Source organism: Panthera pardus, unplaced genomic scaffold (assembly GCF_024362965.1).
Source record: "Panthera pardus isolate Hobbes unplaced genomic scaffold, ASM2436296v1 HiC_scaffold_17, whole genome shotgun sequence".
Lineage (NCBI taxonomy): Eukaryota > Metazoa > Chordata > Mammalia > Carnivora > Felidae > Panthera > Panthera pardus.
This window is the reverse complement of record NW_026526732.1, coordinates 43,870,989-43,882,658: the sequence shown is the minus strand read 5'-3', so window position 1 is coordinate 43,882,658 and position 11,670 is coordinate 43,870,989. Positions and strand designations below refer to the sequence as shown.

The 11,670-nt window shown below is 36.6% G+C and overlaps 1 non-coding gene across 1 annotated transcript; it reads right to left on the bottom strand.

The window, feature by feature from the left end:
- Positions 1-822: 822 nt before the first annotated feature.
- On the bottom strand, positions 823-954 carry LOC128777900 (small nucleolar RNA SNORA72). Its single transcript, XR_008423204.1, has one exon. It is a non-coding gene; the product is annotated as a small nucleolar RNA SNORA72 (small nucleolar RNA).
- Between the last annotated feature and the right edge of the window lie 10,716 nt (positions 955-11,670).

The following is an 11,670-nucleotide window of genomic DNA, read 5'->3' as shown; positions in this document are numbered from 1 at the left end:
TTGTATGTATAGTTCTTACTATATGAAAGTCTTGCCACCACATCTAGCTGGCTCATCCTCTCTAAGCCTATCTTCAGAAAAGTGTGTTGAAACAAAAGACGTAAAGAGAATAACTAAAATGAATACAGTGTTTTTAAAAGTTCTCTGGCCAGGTTTTTGTTTGTTTGTTTGCTTTTAGAGAGAGAGTGAGAGAGAGAAAAGCTCGAGCATGCAAGTGGGAGAGGGGCAGAGGAAGAGAAAGAGAGAGAATCTCAACTAGGTTCCATGCCCAGCAGAGTCGCATGTGGGACTCGATCTCATGACTGTCAGATCATGACCTGAGCCAAAACCAAGAGTCTGACACTTAATTAACCACCTGAGCCACCCAGGCACCCCTGGCCCGTTTTATTGGAGAAAAATTTTGCACAACTTACTCTTCATCAGTCTGTTCTGGCATGCTTCTCATGATATTTAAAATCACTTAGAAAATAAAACACAATCATTTTATAATTCAGTAAATGAAAACTGGTAATCATCAAACTAACCATGGTTATCTTCAAAAATTATTACACTAACTGTGTTCTTGAGGTTGATCAAAGATACTTAGAGCCATAGACACTTCCCATGTAAGATGCATCATATAAAAGCCCCTGGGTGGCTCAGTCGGTTGAGCATCAGACTCTTGATTTCAGCTCAGGTCATGATCCCAGGGTCATGGGTTTGAGCACCATGCTCATAATGCTTAGCATTCTCTCCCCCCGCTCTCTCCTCTCCCCCTCTTTCCTCTGCTTACGCTGTCTCTCTCACTCTATCAAAAAAATGCATCGTATAAATCAGACTTGGTTTTATCTCCAGCACTTATAAAACCAGACCTAGGAAAAGAACGAGGTCTGGAGACACATGCATGGTCTTAATATAGCAAATGTTGATCTTGCCCTGATGGTTACAAAATCAGAACAGCAAGAATATTTGCAGTATTTTATCAATTAATTAAAAATTCATAAGTTGAAAGCATAATATGATATGTTATTTGTAGGCATTTCTAAGAAAAAGTTCTAAAAGATTAAACTCATTTGAAAGAATAGCATATTATAAAATGATTTGTTTTGTATCATAAATTTTAATTATAATACACTTTCACAAATATTTTCCTATGTATTTGTCACAAAATACAAGTGAGGTGAGTGGTTAGGAACTGTACTTTACAGACAAGAAGTCTGAAGCTCCAAATTGAAAAGGCAGATATCAGGGCTGGATCTCGGGCCCAGGGTTCCTGACTCGTCACACCACAGCTGTTTGCATTGTCTCATAGTTGCTCTTTAATGGTTCATTGACCCACCTTCCCTCACCTCCATTACTTATCTCTCAGATGTCATTCCAGTTCAGGAAATAATTTGTAAAAACCAAGAGGTAGTAGTAGGGAATTTCCAAAACAATTCTGCAACTGAAGAAACGTATCTAGGAAGAGTAAGAAGGGAGGCATACTGTTCTGGTAGTTAGGATGGATAGAGGCAGTGACATCGTGAAGCCAGTTCACACAGGTTTGAAAGAGCCCATTGTTAAATTTACAGCAATTTTGCTTTTTGTTAAATAGTGATTATCAAAAATTAATTTACATAAACTTGTAATTGAACATTATGTTAAAAACAAAGGTAGTAAGTCCTGGACTTGTCACTTCCTACTTATTTTACAGTGGTTTACTATTATCTATGCTTTTGATATTATTTACATCCGTGGTGTCTGTATGGTGGAAATACTGTCATGTTACCTGCTTTTCCCTGTCCTGCATTGGTAGTCCAGAACCAACCACGATGGAAGTATTTACACCATGAAAATGACAAATGCTACAATTGTTGTTTTGTTCATTGTCTGGACTTTTAAAAAATGGAGAAAATGTTAATAATGCAGATTAAATTTAAAAATGTGTCTGTAGCTGTTACATTGTGAATAGCTCAAAAAATGGAGAAAATATTTGTCTAGTATTTGAAACTACTATCTGATTCAGCAAAGAAATTGCTCATGTCAGTGAAAACTGAATGAAGTCTGACAAACGTTTTGTTATTTCACTTTAGACTCACTCTATAATGTAAAAGAAAATATCAACTAACATTTATGTCAGAACTCCACTTGTTTGTCAATAACATGAGATATTTCTTTTTGGAATAAGATCATAATCAAGCATTTAAACATAGTTTACCTTTGTGGCACTATTGTTGGGCATAGGATGAAAAGAAAAACTGATAATGGATTTTATAAGAAACAACAAGTCACACTAAAGTCATTGGTATGGAATTTATAGTGATGGTTATTACATATTTTATCACTATTTGTAAATTGGGAGCTAAATGTTCTTAAGGTAGTACATTTTGTAATAAACTTTTTTCACCCCTTGGAGAACCAGTTAAACACTTATCATACCACAGGATGGAGGACATGCTTTGTTACAAGATGAGCACTCTGCCAATGAGAGATACCAGAAAAATCTGTGCTTGTCCCTTTGTAATTCTCTTTGAACAAGAGCTCTAATTATGTATAATGATGCCAGTTTTATGTAATAGACCTCTGTGATTTTTTCCAATATTGTATGGGGAGGGACTCTTTTCTACATGTGAGGTCTTAGCTTTAAATGCCAGAATGCATTTTCCTTGTAAAAGGTCATCAACTTACATAGACAAGTGGAGGACAAAAAGCACTCACTAGCTGTAGGTAAGCTTGATGAGTGGGCCTAATATTCTTTCTTAACACTCTGCTTTATTTCACTTTCTTAGTATCCAGTACCATACAATGATGTTATCTTCTGGAACTAAGCCCCACAGGTCTGGTGCATCTTTGGTCCTTCAGAGCTTCACTCCATTGATGTGACTTCTCCAGAATGAGTCATAATTTACGTTTCATTCTATCCCCTTGGGGCTCTGCGTTATATTATGCTACTGTAATGGTAGTCACCAAGGAGTTACTGGCATCCAAGTGATATATGTTCATAGTTATACTTATTCACTTTTATACGCGTTTTCTGGTCATGATTTAACCCCAATTGATAACTCTGTGGTTGAGATTCTAAGCATGTGGCACAATGGTAGTGGTGGAGAATATTCAATAAACAATTGTGGATTGATTGATAGGATGTCCTTCTAGACTCCTTCAGGCATACCACTTCCAACTTCTGTACTGAAGGCCAAATTAGTCATATGATTTCTTCTCCCTTTTATTGAATTTTGAATGAAAATTAATTTATGCAAAATCCAAAATTGCAGAATGGTTATCTACCAGTTTTCTGGTAAAGCTGTCTTGGGCTTTAGAGCTGGCTTGCTTTGTCATTCATATATGCCCTGTTGGTTTTTATTTGAGGTTTAACTTGTACTATAGTTAATCATACTTAAGTTCCATTTGTAAAAGCCTTGATGAGACAGCAGAAATGTCTGAAGAGAAGACGAAATCATGAGATGCCATGGTCTTTTGACTTCCAATTGAAGAGTGGAGGTTAGTTACAGGTCAAAGTGAATGAAGGGATGTTTTCTTGTCATAAGAAGCTTGCTAAAGTAAAATAGGGGAATCTTACTGAGAATACATACTTCCTTTTAAAGCTTCCATGGCTACTGTATGATTTAAATAGGAACATCAGGGTGTTCTATATATTTAATGTATGAAATAGTTACCTGACCATGAACATCACAGAGAGATGTGGGTTAAGGAAAGTTCTTTGTAATTAGGCGGACTGGCTTCCAGTCCTGGATCTGCCTACGCAGAAAACTTAATCTTTCTCAATTTCAATTTTGTTATTTGTAAAGCTGGAGATTATTTTTAACGTATAATACCTACTTTGTTAGGCTGTTTTAAATATTAAATAAGATGAAAAACATAAAATGGTTAGCAAAATTTCCACTCACAGATGTTGATGGAAACATTTTGCAAAGAATATTTCCATGATGTAAAACCTTATTGAGAAGGCAAGTTGGGGAATAGTTTCCCTTCAGAAAATCTTTTATTTCATGGGCTACATACTGACTTTCTCTGTTACTATTCTAAAATGGTGCTACTTCTTAAAAATATTTTAATAAACTACAAATAGATTTAGCTACTTTAAAAATGATTTGCTGAGTTTTTTGAGGATTGTTCAATTATATGCCATTTGTGAAGGTTAAATTACATTGGGGATTCTCTTTTTGTTATAGATCATGAAGATCTAAGAACAGTATGTCTCATATCACAGGGGGAGGTTGTGGTACAACGGTCGTCTGGTCTGCTGTCATGGCATGTTTAATTCCAAATCCAGTGTAATAGTTTCCATTTTATGTACATGTTTTCTGTGAATTTTAACTTTTATTTGATTAAATGTCATTCAGAGTAGTTTATAGGTGATTCTCTGGCTACTCCTAGAAGATTTATCTATCCCTTTCATTTGAAGTAATTTTCCATATTATCAAAAGATAACAGTTCACATACACATCAAGCCTTTACAATTTATATTTTAATCTCTGTTATGTTAACAAAGTGTAAGTGAGAAGTGAATGCAAAGACTAAGACAATCAGGCCTTACTTACTTGGGCAGGTGAACACCCTCCCCCACTCCTGCCCCACTGGCACATTATTTCCGCAGTTTGCTCCTTGGAGCCTGAAGAGGCATGCTGTTACAGAGGGTCACCTCAGAGGCCCAAGTAGTTATGAAAATGCTGCTTTTGAAGATTTATGAAGCACACTGGGATATTAAAATCTCTGAGGAGTCCTGCAGTAAAGCAAGTTGTTTGATCCAGCATTTTCCTCTTTTATTGCATAATACCTATACCTGGTATCATTTGTATTTGATGAAACATGCTTTAGGAAACTTTCCTCTGGATTGCAATCCCTCAGCCAGAAGCAAGAGAAGGACTTGAAATTGCCTTTAACAAAGTTCTTAGAGTTAATTTAGAACAAGAAGAATTGGGTTTGAGCCTTTATGTTGTAGTTTTACAGCTAGATAACATTGGGTAACTTATTTCATTTCTCTCAATCTCACATTCCTTGTCTGTAATAGCATAGAATATCTAGTACATATCTCCACGTTTTTATAAATGTTGTATAAATTAATGTAAGTGAAAGTGATATATAAAACCAATGGTTGATATTTACTGGCTCCAATACTTCCCTCATAGATTTATTGGGCCTTATTTAATATACACATGTTAGTGGACTTAGGTCTCCAGTATCTGAGGCCATGATAAATTAGAATTAGAAAAAAACAACTAAAAGGTAGTGGGGCAGTTACAGAACAGTGATAATAAGAGCATCAATCCCAAAATTGAAAAGCAAACTTATTATATTGATACATAGCAAATAGTCATTGGCTATAGTTCATTAAGAAATTGTTAAATGATAATAGAAGGTTTCCATTTAAAAATGGACAAGGTATAATATTTTGGAGAAAATAATGTTCCTTTAGATCAAGATTTCTTTTGTTACACATATTTGGGCATCTGCCTTTTGTACTCAGGTCAGGACATACTGAGATCTCTAAATTTCTGCTTAATAATATTTTTAATGTGATTTGACTGGTAATTTCTTTATTTAGGGCAAGCTTTTCTTTGAAAATTCTAGATTAATTGTACTCTTCTTTTAAAAAGTAATATAAAAAACTTACTATCTAATTGTTTATAGAAGGTTATGTATATAATACAGTGTGTAACATATATTTGTTAATAATGAAAGTAGAGGAATTATATCTATCCATGTGGAATATATTTGTGATATCCTATTGAGAGAAAAGAGCAAGATTCCAAATAATATAAAGACAACCTTGTTTAAAAATATGTACACAAAGAAAAAAATTGGCCAAAAATTTAGTGTTGATTTTGTCTTGATAGTGAAATTATGGTTAGTTTTTACTTGAATGTATTTGCTTATCTTTATGTTCCAATTTTTCTACAATACACGTATAATCCAGTATGGAATATTTCATACCAGCATAACTAAAAATAAAATCTTTACCCTGATATTTCTGACTACCTTAGTCCGTTCAGGCTCCTGTCAAAAAATACCACAGACTGGATAGCTTATAAGCAACAGAAATGTATTTCTCACTGTTCTGGAGGCTGAGAAGTCCAAGGTCAAGGTGTTGGCCAATTCGATGTCTGTGAGGGCATGCCCTCTGTTTTATAGATGGCACCTTCTCACTGTGTCCTCACATGGTGGAATAAGGATGAGTTAGGGATCTCTGTGGGGTCTCCTTTAAAGAACACTAATCCCACTCATGAGCCTAACACTAATCTACCCTCATTACCGAAGCATCTCTCAAACCCTTCACTGCCTAATACTATCATACTGGACATAGGATTTCAACATGTAAATTTTGGGGAGACATATATAATCATCCCAGAGCAATTACGAAAACAATTGAGCCGAACAAATGGTAGCCATCACATGAAAGTCATTCAGGAGTGTGAATGTGTATTCTTTGGTTACTCAGATTTCTTTCTGGTGCTCTGCCTACCCACCTCCCTGAGTGGCATAGTCTCTGAGGAAATGGTGGACTGTTATGCCTCTAATCAATCAAGTTCTTAGGTGAACTGGATTTTCTAAAAGATGAAAACACGCACATCAATGAAAATCTGAAACCCATTAATCTTAACACCCCACAGGACTCTTCAAAAACTTTCTAACTACTATTTTAAATAGTTGAACAAAATGAAAAGAGAGTAATAAGGACCTTATAAAAACTGTGAACAGTTTTATAGATTTTCACTGGACTCTCCAAGCAAGTATGTCTCTAAGCTTTTTAATGATTACTCAATATTGGTGCCGTGCCATTGGTGACATAGAAAGGTATGAAGAAGGACTCATCACATATCACCTGGGAAACAACAAAACTAAAAGGCAACCGATGGAATGGGAAAAGATATTTGCAAATGACATATCGGATAAAGGGCTAGTATCCAAAATCTATAAGGAACTCACCAAACTCCACACCCAAAAAACAAATAATCCAGTGAAGAAATGGGCAGAAGACACGAATAAACACTTTTCCAAAGAAGACATCCAGATGGCCAACAGGCACATGAAAAGATGCTCAATGTCACTCATCAGGGAAATACAAATCAAAACCACACTGAGATACCACCTCATGCCTGTCAGAGTGGCTAAAATGAACAAATCAGGAGACTATAGATGCTAGGGAGGTTGTGGAGAAACAGGAACCCTCTTTCACTGTTGGTGGGAATGCAAACTGGTGGAGCCGCTCTGGAAAACAGTGTGGAGGTTCCTCAAAAAATTAAAAATAGAACTACCCTATGACCGAGCACTAGCACTGCTAGGAATTTACCCAAGGGATACAGGAGTGCTAATGCATAGGGGCACTTGCACCCCAATGTTTATAGCAGCACTTTCAACAATAGCTAAATGATGGAAAGAGCCTAAATGTCCATGAACTGACGAATGGATAAGGAAGATGTGGTTTATATGTACAATGTAATACTACTTGGCAGTGAGAAAGAATGAAATCTGTCCATTTGCAGCAACATGGATGGAACTGGAAGGTATTATGCTATGTGAAATAAGTCAGTCAGAGAAAGACAGATACCACATGTTTTCACTAATATGTGGATCTTGAGAAATTTAACAGAAGACCATGGGGGAGGGGAAGGGGAAAAAAGTTACAGAGAGGGAGAGAGGCAAATAATAAAAGACTCTTGGATACTAAGAACAAACTGAGGGTTGATGGGGGTGGAGGGTAGAGGGGAAAGTGGGTGATGAGCATTTAGGAGGGCACTTGTTGGGATGAGCCCTGGGTATTGTATGGAAATAAATTTGTCAATAAATTATATTAAGAAAAACAATGAGGAGGCTGAGGCAAACTCTTGAGTTAATACCACTGTGAGCTTAATTCCTTTAAAGTCCTTGTGATTTGTTGCCTTTAAAAAATTAGTGAATTATTCATGTTACACTGGTATGAAGCAGTAAGGCTAGTAGGCTAGTTATTGGTTGCATGTGGAAGGACAAGCTATTCACTTTAAGCCATGTATTTCAAAAGGTAGGTGGTTTCCACATGCAAGCAAATTATAAGACTGAATAATTTAAAACTAGGCATATTGATGCCCTTTTATTGATTATCCAAGGGGATAATCCTAGCTTCTATGCAGAGGTTTCTATCTCTCTCATTCTCTTTTGCTGATTAGCCAGAAAAAGTGTGGATTTGCAACAGTAACGCTGGCCAGAGATGGCCAAAAGGATGCACAATCCATATGGATTCTCCTCTTCTTCCTTTCTTTAGCTCACTTCCTTTGCTTTTCTGTTATTTTTATCATCTCCTTTTTTTTTTAAAAAATATGGTTTTTATTAATTTTTGTTGTCTGGTTCTGCACGCCCTTTCCTTTTATTTTCTCAAATGTTTCTCCTGTGTCTTCTTCTCCCGATTGCTTTTTCCCATTATAGTTCTCATTTTCACCCCACGTCAGCCTTAAATTTGTGTTTTCTCACCATCTCTCCTCCTGGTAGTGCCTGGTATTTTCCCCCTTCTCTCTCATTATTGTTTTTTTTTGTTGTTGTTGTTGTTCCATTCTCTCCTTGCCTTCTGACCCCCAAGGAGCCACTTCTGCACGTTCATCTCTGTGCACAGTGAGACTCATTCAGATTTGTCTGGGATTGAGAGGAGATAAGAGTTTTATTTAGGGCAGGGGACATGACAGTGAGTGCCTCTTGTGTCCTGCTTAGCTGAGACCTGGCATCTGGTCAGAATCAGAAATCAGGCAGTGTTTAGGAGAGGTGAATTTTGATTGCAGGACAAGGGTGATGTGTGATGCCTGCTATGGTAGGTCACAGGGAATGGACACTGTGTACATCTGTAGGTCCTGGGCTGATTAGGTGTGTTTCAGTGCTGAAGAGCTCCATGCTGATTATAATAGGGCAAAGTCAGAGTCCCTGTCCACTCCATCATTCCGTTTATGCCATATATTCTTGCCAAATGAATTTGTCAAATTTTCTGCCTTAATCTCTCCTCTCTTGAAACCCCTCAGAAACAAGTTACTGCTTTGTGCAAATCTCTGCTCCTTAGCACTCCTTTCTTGCGTCAGTTGAAAGCCCATTCCAACTTTTCTTCCTTTTCTCACTCATGCTCTTACATATTGGTTTTTTCCCCAAAAGTATCCCCAGTCTAGCTTTTCTATGAGAATTTACCACAACTGAACAGCCCCATCGGTAATCCCCCAATTTTCTTTTCCTGTGGTAAAGCATAGGTTTGTTTTATGCTTTTCCTACATATTAATTTTTAAAATTTCTTTTAACGTTTATTTATTTTTGAGACAGAGAGAGACAGAGCATGAATGGGGAGGGTCAGAGAGAGAGGGAGACACAGAATCCAAAACAGGCTCCAGGCTCTGAGTGGTCAGCACAGAGCCCGACGCGGGGCTCGAACTCACGGACCACAAGATCATGACCTGAGCTGAAGTCGGACGCTTAACCATCTGAGCCACCCAGGCTCCCCTCCTACGTATTAATTTTAATCTCAACTTTCCTTCTGTCCAGTATTCTCAGTTCTATGCATAAGCTTTACACCCATCTTGTCTATGTCTAGTAAACATTCATTTTTAATGAGGATATAATTTCACTTTTTAAAATTTTTATGATTAAAGCAATCTTAGTGATTTTACTGATGTGTGTAAATAAAAGTAGTACAAAAGGCAGTGTACTTGGAAGAATTTTATAATATTATGTTTAATTTTTAAGTAATAAGTAGCCTTGTCCGTGCTTTTTTCCCCCACAAAAACTGCTGAACAAAACACATTCTTTGGTGGACAGGGTCTCCATCCAAAATCACAAAGTTTGGTTCTCATTTGAAGTGTTTCAAGTGAGTGTCTTTAAGAGTGGTCTGTTGGTAGAAAAGTGCAATAATCCCCATGGTTTGGACCATTCATCTCTTTCTACGAGATGTCAGGGGATCTTTTTATGTTTTTTAAATGCCTTTTGTTTTTGTGCCTATGGTGTAATTTCCCGGATTGGTTTTTGGACACTATCTTTAAAGTCAAAATCAACTGGATATTTCAAGTACCCTAATGAATAGTTCCTAGGAGAAGCTGTTGTTTTGTCCCCTTAATAGATATTAAAGTAGACATGTTTCCTATAATACCCATGTCTTTTTCACAGAGCGTGTTCTAACAGCCACTGCTGAGTGGGCAGCCACCCATGTGACACGCACTTCAAATAACCCATAGCTTATCAGTAGTCTGTGTCGCCAGTTAGGTTCTTTCTCATAGAAATTTGGAGCTAGGACATGGGGACTCTCCCTAGTCAGCATTTAAATTTATAAAGGATGTTAAGCTAGAACTGGGAGTACCAGTCTTTGACTCATATATAAATGAGTAAATAGATCTTGACAACACAGAAGATATGAAGAGACATGAAGACAGAAGCAGAGAAAAGATTAGGTGGCATGAGAGATAGAGACAAAAAGCAGGTAGTTACAGACACAGAGAGATGGACACCCGTACACAGAAATACAGATATAGAAGGAGACACATCTGTCAGTTAGGGGGAAAGAGAGAGGAGGGAAGGAAGCACAGACACCCCCACATGGAATAACAGTCCCAGATCCTAACTGTTCTCCAGTTCCTCATTCCAACCCTCACCACGAGGACAGAGGTAGAGCCTCTAGTGCTGAAGCAAGTTGAACTGGTTCTATTCTTTGTATCCAACAGATTCTAGCATAAGATAGAGTCTATCTCTAGTCTGTCTGTGCCTAACTCAGAGTACCTCACATCAGGCCAGTTCCATATTCCTCCTGTGAATTAAGGGTTCATGAGTTCTGCTCTGTATTTAGTAAGTTGCCAAAGCTCATTAGTAGTTATTACCATAGTAAATTCATAATGAGGACTTTTTTGCTGAATGATATTGAAAAATTGCTGCCAATTTTTGTAATTTGGAATGCTTTACTTAGTTCATTGGTTAATCATGATAATAGTAAGTATTTAAAAATAATTGCCTAAAAATAACATTAATCATGACAAAGACCCAAATGATGGTCTATCATGTTCTAAATGACCTATGTAAAACATGTATTTTTTTCCAAGAAAATAACCGTACTGATTAGCATTTAAATTAAAAAATATATACTGGGGTGCCTGGGTGGCTCAGTTGGTTAAGTGTCTAATTCTTGACTTTGACTCAGGTCATGATCTCACTGTTTGTGAGTTTGAGCCCTACATTGGCTGTGAGCTGACAGTGTGGAGCCTACTTGGGATTTTGTCTCCCTCTCTCCCCCACCCCCCTGATTGCTCTCTATCTCTCTCTCAAAATAAATAAATAAAAAATATATACTGAATAAATTCATAATTATGTGTCATATGGTCACACTAAGATTTTAAATTACAATTTCATTGGCTCTGTAGTTTTGCTATCATTTAACTTATAAAGTTTAGATATTTTAGCTCTGTAAGAGTATAAACTAAGAACTTTATACCTATTTTATGTAAGTATATATATATATATATATATATATAATATTAGATAAATTTAAATAATATTGAGTTGTCTAATATTTTTCCACTCAAAGAAGTTTCATGCATGGTTTAAATTTGAGAAACTTTAGGTAGTAGTTTTTTAAATGAGAGTTTGTTCTAAGTTCACTTTTTCAGTTTTTTAGATAACATTCTTAAAATTATCCATGTGTACTTAATATTTACTTATCCTGTGATAGGCTTCCTTAAGAGTCAAATACATTTATTTTGGACA